Here is a 19,067-nt window from a genome sequence, read left to right as displayed (position 1 = left end):
AAATGTTGGTCTTTAAATCCCTGCATTTTTAAAAATATTTTTAAAAACTGTATTTATGTGTGTGGTGGGGGGGTAGTGGCAGTGTCAGTACACAAAGTGGAAGTGCCTGTGGAAGACAGAAGAGGGTATCAGGTCCCCTGGAGCTAGAGTGACAGGTGGCTGTGGCACTTGGCTCCTCTGTAAGAGCAGCAAGTACTTTTAACCACTGAGCCATCTCTCCACTGCCCCCGCTGCTGTAGAATATTAGTTTAATATTTGTGTATGCTATGGAATATTTGTTTAATGATACAAATATGGGTTGCATTCTATTTTGTTGCATTTGTTTAACTCTGTAAAGCTGTGTTACTTTGCCTGCCTACAACACCTAATTGGTCTAATAAAAAGCTGAATGGCCAGTAGCTAGGCAGGAGAGGGATAGGCCGGACTGCCAGACAGAGGGAATAAATAGGAAGATAATTCTATAGAACAGAGAGGAGAGAGAAGAGGAGGAGAAGAGGATGCCAGGGGCGAGCCACACAGCCAGCCATGGAGTAAGAAGAAAAGAAAGATATATAGAATAAAGAAAAGTAAGAAGCCCAGGGACAAATGTAGTTAAAGAGAAATGGGATAATTCAAGCTAGAAAAGCTGGGTAGAAACAAGCCAAGCTAAGGTTGGGCATTCATAAATAAGAATAAGTCTCTGTGTATTTATTCAGGAGCTGGGTGGCGGGCCCCAAAGAGTGGAAAGAAAAGAGAAGTCAACCACTCCCTACCCTATTCCTATATTTTAAATATGAAGAAAATAGCTTAGTATGGAGGTACTACCTGTAATCCCAGCACTAAGGAGGTAGGGACAGGAGGACCTAAGTTCAAGGCCTTGTTATGAAACTCTGTCTCAAAACAAATTCTAAAAAAAAAAAAAAAAAGGAAAAAAGAGGGCTTTGAAATGGATGTGTGTGTTACTGGCATTCATACTGGCTGTTGGCATTCCAAAGGGGCCAGAGCACTGGCCCTAAATGGGCATTGCTAGGCATCCTCAGGTATAGAGACCCAATAGTGTTAAGTAGAGGGCATTCCTGGGGCTGAGGACAGAGTGTGTGCTGTGCAGTTCACACTGTGGCCATGCTGAAGACAAAGCCTGTGCAGCAACAGCAATGCGGGATGTGTGGGTGAGGAGAAGCTAGCTACTTTCCCTTCCCTCCCTCATGTTTTTGTTTTGAGGCAGGGTCTCATGTAGCCCAGGCTAGCCTTGAACTGATCCTGCTGCCTCCACTTCCCAAGTCTTGGGATGGTGAACAGGTCTATAATATTTTAAGATGCTGCAGCTGTAACTGGCTGTCCCAGTTGCAGAATTGAGTGCCCTAACTTACAGACCAAAGCCTCGGGCGGGCAGGCAGGCTGCATGAGCTCACAGCCTGCACAGCTAGTGGTGGGACACCTGTTGAGCTGGAAGTTTCCTGCGTGCTAGGGCTTCTCTTTAAAACCAGATGCTTAGTGGTACCTCTCCCTCTAGTACCCTCCGCCAGGCTTTCCCATGTATGATGCCCCCAGCACAATTAAATACCCGCAAACAGCAGGGGAGCGACAGCCTTGGGTCTGCTCCAGAAAACCAGGTCAGACATCTCAACTAAAGAGACATGGGAGCATCTAGATAGCACCTTACGTATCAGATGACCATCGCCCAGGCCAGCACATTTATTTAATTGGTAGCAACTGTACATTTGAGTTTCCAGGGGTAATAATACTCCTCGTTGTATAAATACTCTCAATATAGTTAAATTAAATAAAAACTTCTAAATCAACTCCCAGAAGCAGAGCTCATGGCCTGCCCTGTAAGTCACCAGAGAGGGAATAAATTTGAGTTCTTCTCTGCCTGGCAGCATCATGCCAAAGTCAGAATTCTTGTATACACGGGGATTTTTTTCTTTTATTTTTTGTGTATGGATATTCTGTCTGCATGTGTGTGCAGTACCCTCAGAGGTCAAAAGAGGACAACAGATCCCCTGGGACTGGAGTTACAAACAACTGAGCCGCCATGTGTCACCTACACATTTGGCAAGAATTTCCACATAAATCCTGAGAAAGTTGTTTGTTTGTTTTTTAAAAAAAGAATTAAAAACAGATTCAGACAGGGAGGGGAGCAAACAAACAAACAAAATCTAAATGGTTTACAGTGTATTTTAAAATATATGTAGGCTTGGGAGAGAAAAGAAAAAATAAAGAAAGTCCTTTTAAAAAAAAGAAAAGAAATAGAGTAGTCAGGTGTGGTGGCACATGTCTTCAATCGCAGCACTTGGGAAGCAGAGGCAGATGGATCTTTGTGAGTTCAAGATGAGCCTGGTCTACAGAGTGAGTTCCAGGCCAGCCAAGAATACACAGAGAAACCCTGTCTCAAAATTCCAAAAATTAAAAAATAAAAAGAAAAGAAATAGAGTACAAATAAAAAAGCCACGTAAAGATGGAAAATACACAAAGTCTGGATACTGTATGTTATTTTGTTGTCTATGAATTGTTTGACTGCTGAGGAAGGAGTAACAGCTGCTAAAAGACATTAGATTATAGATGCTGTTGGATTAATCCAACCTATATATTTTGAAAATGCCTTGACTTCAAAATTTAAGTCAAAATATATGTTACTTTGGAGAAGAGGTTTTGCTTTTGTTTCCACGGGAAATGAGAAGCTGTGGATTCATTCTGGGTTAAGAAAAATCAGGTGTGATCAAGGAAAACCCCCTAGAAAATCTCTGATAGGAGTGGATGGACCAAATGGTCCAACATTTGAGCACCTCTGTTGCAGTTTCTTCTGAGTTCTGCATCCAGAACAATTTCAAGGCTGCTGGCTGAGATGATCAAGCCTCAAAGAATACTCCAGGCAGAACTTGACCATAATCCTAAATTTTCTTTGGGCCCCCATAAGATTACCAGTGCCCCCCAATCATCAGGAAGTAGCCTAAAAAAGTATGCCCACATTCCCTACCCCACCCCCCCAAAATGGATTATATATGTTTGTCTTTGTTTAGAGTGCTGGTTACAAGCTGTTATCAATAATGGTTAGGGAAAAAAGCTAAACAAGGGAGAGAGTTTGGGTATAGAGTTTATTTAGTGGGTTATGGAGGGGAAAAGGGAAGGAAGGAAGGGGGAAAGGGAGGAAGAGAGAGAGGGAGAGAGAGAGAGAGAGAGAGAGAGAGAGAGACAGACAGACAGACAGGGGAGAGGGGGAGGAGAGTGGCAGTACTTACTTTTTCAGAAGAGGGACAGGAAGAGAGGGAGCAAACTAGAGGCAGATCTGCTTGCCTTGGCAGAAGAGGGGATTGGGGGTGGGTGAGGCTTGTCTCTTAAAGGGACAGGGTACCCAGGTAACAGGCCAGGCCAGCAGATCATTACATTCCCATCTCTTATAATAAAAAGGCGGGAGGTTAGGCACAGCAGGTTAAAGGAATTGGGACAGCAATTCTCAAGACTGCTTCCTGCTTATTTGTGGGGTGGGGGTGAGATTCAGAAAGTGGGTGCTGGTCACATCCTGGGGTAGCTGGTCACTTTACTGCCATCCAGGGTCTGTGGTATGGAACCATCCAGTGTCTCCTGGACCTGGCGTGGTGCTGGCAGAGCAAAGGACAAAGTTAAGTTTAGGATGAAAAAGTTTTCAGGATTAGGGAATTGAGAAGGGTGTATTTGACCTATTTAAGGTGGATCCTTCAGTTTGGCTCCCTGGAATCACAGGAATTTTGAGTTTGTAAAAACAAGTTTTAAACAGCAGCATATTTATACCAGAATGACTGTGACAGATATTTTTGCGCAATAAAAAGTATCTTTAAGACTATGGAAGACAGAGTGAGAGAGAAATTTGATAACTTGTATTTGTCCTCACATCTTTATAACTTGCAGGTATACACCTTAATAACTTGTATTTGTATTTTACTGAAATTTGTTTGGTGAGGTTGTCCTTTTAAACTGACAAAACCTCTCAGCTGTCAAACTGCATCAGAGATCTTTGAAAGGGATAAAATTTTACTTGAGTTATTGATTAAAAAATGACAGAGAACTTACTCGGTTGTCATTGATGGTCATATTTGCCTTTTGCTGTTTAGCGAAGGGCCTGCCATATTTTAGAAGGTCTTGCAGGTTAGAAATCTGTAGGAAGACAAGCCTACCTTGGCCTGAGCAGATAGGCTGTCAATTCCGGTGATTTTGTCCACTGTCTGGAGAGCTTCAGTTTAAATGAAAGGCAGTTTTACCCAGTGGTCAGCTCTTGGCAGTTGATGAAGCGAATTGCGGATGGACATTGTTCTGTGCCCATCTGTCTTCTGTCTTCTTTGGAGGAAGTAGACTGCTGCTAGAAGCCAACCTGTCTTTGTTACGAAAAGTCTTTTAATAATTAAACATTTAAATGCCATATTCCCCAGATCTCTGAGCAGTTCAGGGCTATTTATTTGGCATAGATAAATTATAACTACAGTATAGGACCTGCTTGGAGAGGTGGGTATAAGCTTGACTATACTGGCTCTCAACAGGTAAGATATACACTCATAAAAAGACATAGAGAAGAAAAAACTGCTTGCAATAGAAGGTTAATAGCAGAACTGACAGTAGTAGAGAACAGCTCAATATATTTTATAGCAAGGTTGGATTACATATATAGTAGTTTTGTAAGAGACTTAAAAGTACATACCAATTTAAAATATGAGACATATTGCTTTCTTAGTCTGGAATGAGATATAATAGACAGACAATTATAACATTTAACAGTAAACATACGTGCATTCATACCCAGTTGAATTTGAGTTTATACACATATATACACACAGAGTTAAAGCTAACTTATATTTATACATAATTAACTCAAGTCACATGCATGCACACACATACATACACATTAAACAGGAGTTGGATGAATTGGATGCTTTTAGTGGGCCCTACCAAAAGCATGCCATATGTAACAGAGTCAGTAAGAGGAATTTAGAGACCAAAAAACATAAGTAAACCATGGGACTAGGCAGGGAATACCTCAGTAAAGATGGCAGGACTTGGTCACCTGAACTACCCTTAGTTAAGATGGTGGTGAGGCCACCTGACCGTAGTCAAAATGGCAGTGGTCACGTATTATATGGAGAAACCATGTGTTTAGGGAAGCAGCAGGAATTTTAAACAGATATAAATAACAAGAGCAACACAAAGGCCTTGTAGAACATACATCTAAAACAGAGTTACATCCATGTGGCCACACCATTCACACATTGTTTCATACGTGAAGTAGACAGGAAAATTACTCAGCACCGTGAGCCACTGTGTCACCAAGCTGCCACACCACCAGCCTCAGCGGGGAGCGAGGGCTGGAACTGGAAACTGCTGCCTTTTAAACTAATCTTGCCAGTTTCTGTGGGACCGGGGTAGCAGTGGCAGAGATAGAAGGAATGGGAGCAAGAGAAAAAGAGCATTTGCAGGCATGTGGGGATGGGGCTGCCCAGCAAAAGGAAAAGCGGTTTGAGATGCCAGCAGGCAGGGCTACAGTATCCAGACTCTCTTGTGTATTTTCCATTTTTACTTGGCTTTTTTTCTTACTCTGTTTCTTTTATTTTTATTTTAACTTTTAATTTTTTGAGACAGGGTTTCTCTGTGTATCCTGTCCTGGAACTCACTCTGTAGACTAGGATAACCTCAAACTCACAGAGATCCATCTGCCTCTGCCTCCCAAGTGCTGGGATTAAATCATGGTCCACCACACCTGGCAACTCTATTTTTTTAAGGACTTTCTCCATTCTTTTTCTTTTCTCTCCCAAGCCTATGTATATTTTTAAACACACTATAAGCTGTTTAGAGGTTTTTTTTTTTAGCTGAATCTGTCTTTACTGTATATTTCTATCTTTTTCTGACCACACGAGTCTTTAATCTGCTAAACGATGTGGCTAGGATTAAAGCTGTGGCTTTGGTAGCTGGCTCCACCCCATCCCTTAGCCTTTTGAGTCTAGTTTTATGGTGGACATACTGGCAGGAGCCAGATTTATTGCCACAACTCTGTAGCGTTTCTATGTCCATGCCACCACCAAGAAGCCTGATGCTGGCTACTCATAAACATTATTTAATTGTTTGGTAGCAGAGCCTCTTTAAAGAGCTGTGGGGTTTTTGCTGCTAATGCTGAGTCAGGAAGCCTCTTAAAGGAGCCATGTTTCTGTTCACTGCCAGCAGACAGAACCTACCAGAGAAAAGACAGTTACCAAGAAGCTGCACTTGACTCTGTCTAGAATCCAAACCAAAAAAAAAAAAAAAGCTTAGGCTTTACTTTATATGGAAACTCTTGCTAAATGTTTGGGTACCAGTTGTAAATGGAGTTTCTGTCCTGCCCAGTCCCACAGCCATTCAGTCCCAGAGACTGAATTATTTATAACATTTATAACAGAGGTTATAAATGGTTTGCCTATTAGTTCAGGCTTATTATTAACTAGCTCTTACAATTTAAATTAACCCACAATTCTTATCTATGTGGCTTGGTACCTTTTCTCAGCAAGGCATTCTCATCTTGCTTCCTCTGCATCTAGCTTGTGACTGTGTCTCTGCCTTTCTTCTTCCCAGAATTCTCCTAGTCTGGCTGCCCTGCCTGTACTTTCTGCCTGCTACTGGTCAGTCAGTGTTTTATTAAACCAATATGAGTGACAAATCTTCACAGTATACAAGAGCATTATCCCACAGCATCTCATAGCCATGCACAGTCCAGAAACAAACCACTTGTCTATGGTTACCTAATTTTTGACAAAGAAGACACAGTACCAGGTTAGGGAAGGAAAGTGGTACCAGGTCAACTGGATGTATATATGGGAAAAAGTTCAACTGGAGGCTGGGGAGAGTGCTCAGTGGGTAAAGAACCTGCCGAACAAGTACAAGACCACATTTCCATCTCTAAAACCCACATATGCACCTCCACACATTCAAACATGCACACCCATGTGCATATGTACAACACACACATAACTCCACACATTCAAACATGCATACCACATGCACATATGCCATACACACACAAACATACATTAATAACCTTGACCTCTACTTCAGTTCATACCATACACAGAAGCCCATTCTCCATTGGCCACTCACCTAAATGTCTTTAGCCAAGGCTAAAGACAGAAACCCTAGAAACAGTGTTTCAAGGACAGAAGTGATTGTCTCTCTTTACACTTTCCAAACAGGACACAGAAGGTGTAATCCGTGGGGTGGGTGATACGTGTCAGTTGTGGAGAGACTGATGACAGCATACTCAAGGCAAATGTCCCTAACAAGACATAGGGAGCCTGACAGCAAAGGCTGTATGCCACGCGTCCACTCATCTCACATTCCAAGGCAGCAAATCGAGCAGTCTGATGTCACTCTTATGGTGAGCCCGAGGGCCTGATAAGAATCCATGCAATGTAGATATAATTTATGTGCTTTTAATATTCTATGTCATTATGTATAAAGCTTACTTTATAAAAAAAAAAAAAGGAAAAAGTGGCTGGAGACACAGCCAGTGATGAGTGCTCACCTGGGGACACAGTTGTGCTGAGTGCTCATCTGACATTTCTGACCTTTTCAAGGCCCTGGGTCCCACCCCTAACACTGCAAAGAACACTTAAAATACCACAAAACCCACACCCGATTTTCATGTCCAGCACTGTCCCCTTTAAAATTTTACACAGTTCAAGAGACAGTAGGGTCAGCTCATTAGACTAAAACCCAGCAAAGTTGCATCCCACTTCCTTACTCCCAGAGGCCTGTGGGTTCCCCCACCTCCTCCCCAGTCTGAGCCTATGTCCTTCCTCTCAGTCATTTCTCCACACAGCAGCCTTAGTGGGTTTTGCAACAGATCAGCCTACCTCTTCCATTTACTCAGTGGGTTATATACCCCAGCCCCTAGGATCTGGATCCCAGAGCCTCCCCAGAGCCTTCTCCCATTCCTCAGCTGTACCCAACAGACACATGTGGCCCTTCACTCTCAGAGCCTCAGGGCTTTCCGAGGCAGGCCCTGCAGGCCTTTACAGGCTCCCTCCCTCCAACACCCTGCAACTGTGAGCCCTCCCTCCAACTTTACTTTCCACCAAAGAGACTGCACTGCAAAACAATAATCAACCACATCCCAGGGCAGGCCTTGTGCTCAGAGACCGTTAGCTAACACAAATCAGACCCCAGATTTGTTTGTTTCTTTCTCTTTCAGAGAGAGAAAGAAAATGAAGTTAGGTGGGTAGGAAAATGAGGGAGGACCTGGGAGGAGTTGGAGAGAGGAAGAAATGTGATAAAAGTATTTAAATTACCAAGAATAAAACATTTTAAAAATTAAATACAATTAGAAAATTTGCCCATTAAGATGGTGTCTCAGGTTCCTATGGCCATGATAAAACACCATGCCTAAGAACAAATTGCTGAGGAAATGTCTGATTCTAGCTTACAGTTTCACATTTCATCATTGAAGAAAGTCAGAGCAGGAACCAAGGCAGAGGCTAATGCTAATGCTGAGAACATGGAGGGGAGCTGCTACCACTTGCTCCTCATGGCTTTCTCAGCCTGTTTTCTTGTGCAACCAAGGATCCACAGTGGGCGGGGCCTCCCACATCAATCACTAATCAAGAAAATGCCCCACAGGTTTGCTTATAAGCCAATCATATGGAGGCATATATTTTAAGCTGAGGTTCCCTCTTCCAAAAGACTACCTTGTGTCAAGATGACAAACACCAACCAGCACAATACACATTGCTGTTCTGTTTCCATTCCTTCCCCCCACCACACACAGCAGGGTGGGACTGATAAATATGAAGATGACTCAAACACTTCACACATTTCTAGTGGAAAGTGTGAAAAAGAAGATACATTACATCCACCAGTAGATAGTTTGACTATCAAAAAGATTGGCCTAATTAAAAGTCATGAATTTACTAACTTTTACAGGGTGTTATGGATCAGTTTCCTCTGAGATTGAAACACTCTATCCTGAAGGAACAGTGTAATGATCTGTCCTGTCCCTTTAAGAGACAAGCCGCACCACTCCCTCCCCCATCCACCCAGGCAAGCTGATCTTCAGTTTCCAGCCTGAGTCTCTTCATTTTCCATCTCCCTCTTGAAGAGGCAGCTTCCCTCTCTCCTCTCTCCCCTCTCTCTCTCTCTCTCTCTCTCTCTCTCTCTCTCTCTCTCTCTCTCTCCCTCCCTCTCTCCCCTTCTCTCTTCTGCTCTTCTCCCCTTTCCCTCCATAACTCACTAAATAAATATCCAACCTCACTCTGTAGGGTGTGCCTATCTGTCTGTCTCTCACCCTCCATGTGGCTCCCTGCCCGGGACCAGCCACCTTCGGAGACCTGCAGCATGGTCTCATGGTGTGCCCGTCTGTCTGTCTCTCCTCATGGTCTTGTGCACCATTCCTGCCTGGGACTGGCTGCTCTCGGGACTCCCTGCCCACTGACTGCCCCTGCTTGGGGACCTGCGGAGTGATCTCATGGCCCGTTCCCGCTGCATCCCTCAGGGATCCTGCAGGATTTTATTAATTCATTTCTTCATTGGTGCCCTCCCGCCTCTTTCCCAGTGTCAGTATCTAGAACCGGGTATTTTTTCCACAACAACCACGTGCTCCATCTGCCTGAGTGCTGACCTCTATGCACACCAGCAGCTTCAGTGGTGAGTTTTCCCCTTACAGCCCCCAACCACAGCCTTCACGGCTATGGTTGACCCTCACTGCTTTCCATAGCAAAAAAAATGTGACTGGACGACCCAGGGTCAGCCCTCCTGCACTAGGACTGCACACGCTGTTTGGTGCATTTGACTGGGGGTCCATGGTCCCTTGGATTTTTCTTTCTCCTTTTTTCTTTTCTTTTGAACCACTTGTCAGTGGTCCCCGCCATGAGAGACTGCTCGGAGAGGCCTCTAGCCTCTCTGGCTTCCAAGTCGCCCAGACCAGAGCCAGTCAGGCTTTAACATCTTGCCTGTAGTTAGAGGACGCTCTTCTACAAGCTCTGTGGTGACCACTGTCACTCCACACCCTGCCTAGAGAGGGGAGGTGTCCCCCTATAAGCCTTGTGGTGTCACCGTTTTCAGCTGCGGTATAAACCTTCACTTTGCTGGTGTCCCACCAGTTCCATTGGCTCCACTTTTCCTCACACTGTCTCTGCCACTACTACTGCTGCCAACAAGACTGGCCAGATCCACGAGGCAGCTGTTTTCAATTCCAGCCTTTTGCTCCCCACCACAGCTTGTGGCATGGTGGCTTGGCAACAGGACGGATCACGCCTCTAGGTCTCTCTTCCATACAACATGTGACCGCTGCCATTTTGACTGAAGTCAGGTGACCTTACCACCATCTTAACTGAGGTCAGGGGACATCACCACCATCTCAACTGAGAGCCAGGTCAGATGATCGAGTTCCACCATCTTTACTGAAGTATACCTTGCCTGGTCACCCGATTTCTTTATGTTTTTATCTCTAAATTCCTCTTGCTGACTTTGTAGCATGTGTGTTTTGTGCAGCGGCATGCCTTTGGTAGGGCCCACCAAGAGCATCCACTTCATCCGATTTCCGTTCACTCTGTAAATTCATCTATGTTTACTGTTAAATGGTATAATTGTCTGTTCATTGTATTTCATTTCAGACTACAAAAACAATGTCTCATGTTTTAAACTGGTATGTACTTTTAAGTCTCTTAAAAAACTTTTATATTTAATCCAACCCTGATTTAAAATATATTAAGCTGTTCTCTACTATTGTCAGTTCTGCCATTAACCTTCTACTGCAAGCAGTTTTTTCTTCTGTCTTTTTACAAGTGTAAATCTTACCTGTTAAGAGCCAGTACAGTCAAGCTCAGACCCGGCTCTCCAGGCAGATTCTATACTGTAGTTATACATAATAAACAGTCCTCAACTGCTCAGAGATCTGGGGAATATGACATTTAAATATTCAATTATTAAAAACTTTTCATAATAAGAGACAGGTTGGCTCCTAGCAGGAGCACTCTACATCCTCCAAAGAAGACAGAAGCCAAATGGGCACAAAACAAGGTCCATTTGCAGTTTGCCTCAACTGCCAAGTGCTGACCACTGGACAAACTGCCTTTTATCTAAACTGAAGATCTCCAGACCTGGCCTGGACAGAATCGCTGGAATCGACAGCCTAGCTGCTCAGGTCAAGGTAGGCTTGTCTTCCTACAGATTTCTTAGCCCACAGGATCTTCTGGAGCCTGGCAGGCCCTGTGCTAAACAGCAAAAGGCAAATACAACCTTCAGTGACCATGGAGGACCCTGAGGAGTAGTTCTTAGTGCCAATCAAGTAAGTTCTCTGTTGTTTTTTAATCAGTAACTCAAGTAAAATTTATCCTTCCCAAAAATTTCTGATGCAGTTTGACAGCTGAGAGGTTTACTCAGTTTAAAAGGACAACCTCACCAAACAAATTTTAACAAAATACAAATACAAGACCTACAAGTTATAAAGGTGTGAGGACAAATACAAGTTATCAAATTTCTCTCTCACGCTGCCTTAAAAATACTTTTCATTGGGCAAAAATATCTGTTACAGTCATTCTGACATAGATATGCTACTGTTTATACAATGCATGTGTCTAAAACTTCTGTTCTCACAAACCCAAAGAATTCTTGTGAGTTCCAGGGAGCCAAATTAAAGGATCCACCTTAAACAGGTCAGATATACCCCCCTCAATTCCCTGGTCCTAAAAACTTTTTCCCCTAAACTCAACTTTGTCCTCTGTTCTGCCAATACCATAAACAGGTGTAAGAGACACCAGACATTTCTATACCACAAACACTGGACAGGAGCAAAGAAACCAGCTATGCCAGAATGTGACCAGCACCAGCCTTTTCAGGTTCCCCCCAAAGACAATGCTCACAAATAAACAGGAAGCAGTCTTGGGAATCTGCCTCCCCAATTCCTTTAACCTGTTGTGCCTAAACTCCTGCCTTTTTATTATAAAAAAGAGATGGGAATGTAATGATCTGTCCTGTCCCTTTAAGAGACAAGCCACACCACTCCCTCCCACATCCACCCAGGCAAGCTGATCTTCAGCTTCCAGCCTGAGTCCCTTCATTTTCCATCTCCCTCTTGAAGAGGCAGCTTCTGTCTTTCCCTTCTCTCTCTCTCTCTCTCTCTCTCTCTCTCTCTCTCTCTCTCTCTCTCTCTCTCTCTCTGCCTCTCTGCTTGTCTCCCCTTCTCCCTTTCCCCTCCATAACCCACCACTAAATAAATATCCAACCTCACTCTGCATGGTATGCCTATCTGTCTGTCTCTTCCCCGCCATGTGGCTCCCTGCCTGGGACCAGCCACCTTCAGAGACCTGCAGCATGGTCTCATGGCATGCCTGTCTGTCTGCCTCTCCTCGTGGTCTTGTGCACCATCCCTGCCTGGGACTGGCTGCTCTCAGGACTCCCTGCCTGCTGTCTACCCGGCTTGGGACATGCGGCATGATCTCATGGCCTGCTGCCCGCTGTGCCCCTCGGGGAACCTGAAGCATTTTATTAATCCATTTCAAACAGTCCTTAAGCAGGCAGGTAAACAATGAAAATTTAGCTTTAGAAATTGTTGTAAAAGGAAGCAGGCCTTTGTTAGCCGGGCGGTGGTGGCGCACGCCTTTAATCCCAGCACTCGGGAGGCAGAGGCAGGCGGATCTCTGTGAGTTCGAGACCAGCCTGGTCTACAAGAGCTAGTTCCAGGACAGGCTCTAAAAAAGCTGCAGAGAAACCCTGTCTCGAAAAAACCAAAAAAAAAAAAAAAAAAAAAAAAAAAAAAAAAAAAAAAAAAAAAAAAAAAAAAGGAAGCAGGCTGTGTTCCTGGCACCCGGCTAGCTTTTACCACCAAATAACCACACGGAAATTGTATTAATTTAAACACTGCCTGGCCCATTATTTCTAGTCTCTTATTGGCTAACTCTTACATATTCATTTAACCCATCTCCATTAATGTGTATTGCCACATGACTGTGGCTTACCAGCATGAGTCTAACCAGTGTCCATCTCGGAGAGGAGAGCCATGGCATCTGCCACACTGCCTTCTTCCTCCCAGAATTCTGTTCTGTCTACTCCACCCACATAAGGGCTGGCCTATCAAAAGGCCAAGGCAGCTTCTTTATTTAACCAATGAAAGTAACACATAGCCAGAAGACCCTCCTACACCAAGAAATCTCTGAAACTAACCAGATTCACTAGGTCCTTCCTTGCAAGAATAAACATGCAAACTGCTGAGAGTCACTATCAGGCAAGCCAAGCTTCAGAGAAGACTCCAAAATCAAGCCAGCTCCAGGAAAGAAGTTGAGACCAACAGAGCTGTCTAGAAGAGGTTTAGACTAAAGCAGCTAGGAAGAGCACACTCTAACCTGCTGAGATGCCTGTGCATTGTGCCACAGATATCCAAAATTCTGAGTTTAACCCATGCTAGGGTGGACATGGGTGATGCTCTGAATCATTTCTGGTCCTGTAAATAACCCCTTATCCATATTCCTGTTAGTAACTGTCATGGACCAGCCTCAACAAAAACACCACTTGCCAGGGTAGGGGCGTTGGAATTTAGAAACATTAGTAAAGAATATTAAAACGTGAAAATAATAAGACAGAAAAACACAGAGGAGTTTTGGGAAGGAGTTCCAGTGAATACTGAAATCGCCCACATTTAATTTCCAATTGCTTAAAATACCTCTGACTGCATTAACATGATGCAAGGCAATGAACATACCAATTGAAGGTCATGGGCTACATCCACAGCTAAACATTCTGTTGCTAGAACAAAATAAGTCATGCTCACACTCTAGACCAAAATATCATGTAGGCAAATCACTCCCTGGGTGGAATCCTTAAAGGAACTGGAACCTTAATTGGATCCTTAGACTTTTGTTTGAGGTAGAGACATATCTACTTCTCTATACCTGAAATACAAGGGTGGGCTATGAGCCACACCTGTTGACAATAACCTTGAGAAAGCAGGACTTTCTCTGATCTAAATCTAGGTGGGACCTTTGTTGGGGATAGAAACACAATAACCTTGAAGGAATAGAGGTGAGTTCCAACTCTCTGACCTTTGGTCAATGTGGAAATAGGCTCACATTTTTGGGCATCCTCAGTTAACCCCAATAAAACTCATGGTTCACCAGGTTGGACTTTGGTGGTATCTGTACTGTGGCTTTCTATCTGGGGTGAGTAGACATGTGTGTTGCATCTCCCCAGAAAAGTCTTATCACACAGCACAAAGTCACTGTCATGTGCTGATGGCAATGCAACATCATCACAGCTGTTCAGAGATGTGAACAAGTCATACGTGGAGGGCGGGGAGGTGTTGCTGGCATGTGCCAAGTCTCATGTCTCATGAACTCACATTTCTGTGGTCTGATCCCCACCCTCAACTGTTCCCGTCCATCTCTCATTGCTGAATTTCAGGTTCTACAGTTACTACCATGAGATTCACATTGGGCCCATTTGTCATATCCCACGTCCAGGCAACAACTGCCAGATCTGCCCAGTTTATCTGTATGTGCTTGGAGAGTGTGAGGAATAAGAGACAGACAAGAGACAACTGATAAGAGTCGGGAGGGCATCCAGTAAATACTGAGATTCACCCTGTGTTTATTTCTCATAGGCTTCATCTACCCCAATCCAAAGAGGAGGGAGAAGGCAACCTGCTTCTCTACAAAAATACAAAGAACAATGTAATTACCTTCTCAGTACCCAAAAACATCAAACTCTACACCCTAAGCCAAAAACTTCCTGTTAGCAGCCACTCCTTAAGTCAAACCTCCTATCAATAACCTTGAAGAAACAAGAATAGGTCTGAACTCTCTGACCTTTAGTCAAAGTGGAACGGATTCACTTCTGTGAGCTTCCACAAGCTACTCAGGCTCCTCATAGCAGGTCTTGGGCTACACTCTTTACTTGGGTGTGTGAGGGGATCTGAGGGTGGAGGAAAATTTAAATTAACTTTTCTTAAAGTTTAAATACTGACCAAGACATAATTTGGTCAGGACCACTCCCTGAACTTTTCCAGATGAGTGGCTCAGCTAGATTCTTGAATGTCTCTCACCTAAAAATTGATGGAAAAAGAAAACATTATTGTCAAGGATTCTAGAGATAGCCAATTATTTTCAGAGAAGTTCTGTGGTTCTTGCACAGTGGCAAGCCTGGGGGAGGGTATGCAGCTTCTTTTCTGCCTCTGGTTCTGCAGGGATTACAAGCTCCTGCCCTTTCACATGTAATCCATCCGTCTGAAATATACAAGTAGCCTGTTCCATTAACTGGATCTGATTTAGAAGTACCCATGAAGTATTCTAAGCAAGGTAAGTATCTAAACTAAGGACATCATGCATAGGAAGGGTAATGACAGTGGCCTTGTGCAGACTAGGGAAACATCCACCCATGGTGGTGGCAATGACATGTTACAAAGCAAGATTGATCCAACACATAGATATGCTAAGGATCATGGGAATTAGCCTTCTTGCCCAGGGAGGAGGAGTTAAACAAGAAAAGTTGGAAGCAGCCTTGAGTGGGAAGGAATCAGAGGTATTGATGTAAATTCACTTAATCACTAAATGGATCAGTACAGGGATGGCTGAGAGAGCCTGGCAGCAGTAACAGCACAGAAGCAATAGGAGCATGCACAGCCCCAGGGCCTGGCACCAAGGACCACTTAGCATTCACAGGAAAGTGGCTAAGAGGAGCCAGGATGTGTGACCCTATCAGAATGCAACAAAGTGATCATAGGTTCACTGAGGTTTTCAAAGGACTCCACCAACTGTTAAGAAGCTCCCATGGGATAAAAAAGCCAGAATTCAAGTATTAAAAATTATAATAGTGGACTGGTAGGATGGCTCAGCAGGTAAAGGTGCCTACTGCCAAGTCTGATGACCTGAGTCCAATTCCTCGGGCCCACATAAGAGATAACTGACCACTGACACACATGTATGATGTGTCATGAGCATGCTCATATTGTCACACTCACAGACACAATGAAATGTGATTTTTCAAGAAACATGCTAGTTACAAGCTATAACCCATTGAATAAACATGCTACAGTCTATAACCCACTGAATATACACGCTAGTTTCAAGTTATAAGCCACTGAATAAACATGTTAGTTATAAGTTATGACCCACTAAATAAACACGCTAGTTACAAGTTGTAACCCACTGAATAAACACGCTAGTTACAAGTTATAAGCCACTGAATAAAATCAGAAGCAAGTGGATAAATTCCAGGTGTGATAGACAGCAGGACAATATCCATATGGAAAAGTGGCTCCAGGACTTTTCAAAAGGTCTCCCATGTCACTTTTCTCATGCACATGGAATTTTCTGGAGCATGGGAGTCTACAGATTTTTAATTGTCCATGTCTTGTTAAACATTTCTCTATCACTCGGGCCAGCTCCTCTCCCCTGGCTTCGACTCTACTGCCCACACTCCTATCAATTACCATCCACAGCTGAAGTGAAACCTTACTGAGTTTTCTGTCACTTTTTACATCCCTTAAACCTGTTTTGTTCTGATATATGGTTAGGCTACCATTTGGGCCTCTCCAGGCTGGTTTTCAAGCTGCTTTGTGGGACAAAAGCAGCCTTCAGTGCAGAGGTGGCCTCTCTGGGACTCGCCCTTGGCTCTGTGATTCCCTTCTGAATGCTCACAGCAGCTTGTTTTCTCCCTTGGCAACCTATCCTGCACAGCTTCCAGCCACAACACAACTACAGTTTCCCCAGGCCTTTGACCTCACTGCAGAGGTCAGCTCCGGGAAGACCCCTATGCTCAGGCCAGAGGTGTTGACTAAGGTTTTCTGTCCTGCCCTGTCCTGCAGCCATTAAGTCCCAAGGAATCACACATTGGTCTACATTAGTTAGAAACTGATTGGCCCATGAGCTTAGGCTTCTTATTTACTAATTCTTATGACTTCCATAATCCCATAATTATTGTCTGAGTTAGCCATGTGGTTCGGTACCTTTTTTGGCAAGGCAGTCACATCTTGCTTCCTCTGCAGCTGGGTCATGACTTGCAGACTACAGAATCCTCTTCCCAGAATTCTCCTGCTCTCATTGTCCCGCCTCTACTTCCTGCCTGGTCGCCCTGCCTATACTTCCTGTTTGGCTACTGGCCAATCAGCATTTTATTAAACAAGTACGAGAAACAAATGTTTACAGGGTAAAACCATTGTCCCACAGCACAGAAGTCAGCTCCGGGAAGACCCCTATGCTCAGGCCAGAGGTCAGCTCTGGGAAGACCCCTATGCTCAGGCCTGGACACACTGTGTAAACTGCTCCTTTCCCGAGCACCATGTGCAGACCAGAGACCTCTGCTTGACCTACTTCCATCAGTTTCTGTTGTGCTTTACTTAAGATGGTACTGAGTCTGGGACACCTTCCATCCGGACTGGAGGTGAGCATGGGGAACAGACATTTACAATGTGGCCTTGCCACGCTGTCAAAGTATTTATTAATATAAAGAGAAAAGAGAACAACAGAAAAGCCTGGAGAGCAGCACTTCAGAGAAGGGACTGAAATAAACAGCACCAGAAATCAGAGGACCTAACTGAAGGAGCTAATCTCGTTAATATACTAGGAGCTCTCAAACAGACAAGGTGGCTCGGTTGCTTGTTGTCAAACAATCCTTACAATCCTAGGACCCACACTGTGGAGGCAGTGGCAACTCCGCCCCCACGTACACATGCACACAGGGAGGGTGGAGGTAGGGACCTAATTAAATGACTAAGAAGACATGTGAATGCTCTGTTTATAGGAAAAGAAAGCCAAGTGACATATGAACACAGAAAAGATGCACTTATAAAAACCCATTTACAAGCATGGGTCAAATGAAAACCACACAACCAAGTGACACAATGAACTGTTACTCAAGCAGTAAGAAGTCACAAATGCCTGTCGTATGACACCTGGAGGAGAAAATAGTCTCAGCAGCCACTACTTGGTGGGAACTTGGGGACCGCAGCAGGAGGGCAGACTGGTACTTAAAAATGCAGCCAGTCTCTCAGGCGTGTGGCAGTTCTCTAGGACACGCATCGAGAGCTGAGTGGACACATGTCAGCACGGAAATAAATCTCCGTGGCAGTTGTTGTCTAATTACTTTCCAGATTTTTTTTCAAGATTCATTTTATTGTTTGTGTGTGTGTGTGTCATGTGTATATGAGTATGAAGTATGCATGTACATGCACATAACCACTGAGTCATCTTTCTAGCTCCCGGAAGTGTTTTATTGTTGGCAGAACTGTGATGTCCTCTGAGCTGTGTCTGTTGTTTCTTTGTGGTTAGATGAAGGCTGTAGGCCTTTGGCGAGAATATCACAGCCATGTGGCAGTTCCCTTTTTTTTTTTTTTTTGGTTTTTCGAGACAGGGTTTCTCTGTGGCTTTGGAGCCTGTCCTGGAACTAGCTCTTGTAGACCAGGCTGGTCTCGAACTCACAGAGATCCGCCTGCCTCTGCCTCCCGAGTGCTGGGATTAAAGGCATGCGCCACCACCGCCCGGCGGCAGTTCCCTTTTAATGTGTCTGACGAGAGCTCTTACTTCTGTGAAGTAGCATGGTTGCAGGTCCTCTGATGTCTGGTGCTGTGTATTTCAGTCCCTTCTCTGAAATGCTGCTCTCCAGGCTTTTCTGTTGTTCTCTTTTCTCTTTATATTAATAAATATTTTGACAGCGTGGCAAGGCCACATTGTAAATGTCTGTTCCCCATGCTCACCTCCAGTCCGGATGGAAGGTGTCCCAGACTCAGTACCATCTTAAGTAAAGCACAACAGAAACTGATGGAAGTAGGTCAAGCAGAGGTCTCTGGTCTGCACATGGTGCTCGGGAATGGAGCAGCTGTTAGTAAGTTACTAGGACATAGCTTTCCTAGTTACCGATTTGAAGTATTTTGGTGATTTAATTGTTCTTTATTTTTTACATAGTCATATTTATCAACAGTTTCTTCTTTTCTCCCTTCCGTCTATCTTTCTTTCAGTTTTTGAGACAGGGCCTCACTATGAAGTCCAGGCTGGCTGAGAACTCTGTATAACTCAGTGTTGCCCCAAATTTGCTATCCTCCATGGTGGTTTGGACGAGAGTGGTACCCATAGGCTCATATCATTTGCATCCTTACTCCTTAGCTGATAAAGTGTTTG

At 44.1% G+C, this 19,067-nt stretch overlaps 1 long non-coding RNA gene across 7 annotated transcripts in view; it reads right to left on the bottom strand.

The window, feature by feature from the left end:
• The window catches only part of LOC119825028, a 32,553-nt gene that overhangs the window by 4,532 nt on the left and 8,954 nt on the right, over nt 1–19,067 (bottom strand). For 3 of the 7 annotated variants that reach the window (XR_005287158.1, XR_005287161.1, XR_005287159.1), the window contains one exon: nt 4,131–4,328. This is a non-coding gene — a long non-coding RNA (uncharacterized LOC119825028). Of the gene's footprint in view, nt 1–4,130; nt 4,329–4,648; nt 4,683–19,067 lie in introns of all 7 variants that reach the window. The other 4 variants (XR_005287163.1, XR_005287160.1, XR_005287162.1 and 1 more) reach the window with 2 other exon arrangements.

The sequence above is a fragment of the Arvicola amphibius genome, chromosome 10 (assembly GCF_903992535.2).
Source record: "Arvicola amphibius chromosome 10, mArvAmp1.2, whole genome shotgun sequence".
NCBI classification, from domain to species: Eukaryota; Metazoa; Chordata; class Mammalia; order Rodentia; family Cricetidae; genus Arvicola; species Arvicola amphibius.
This window is presented reverse-complemented; position numbering and strand designations above follow the sequence as displayed.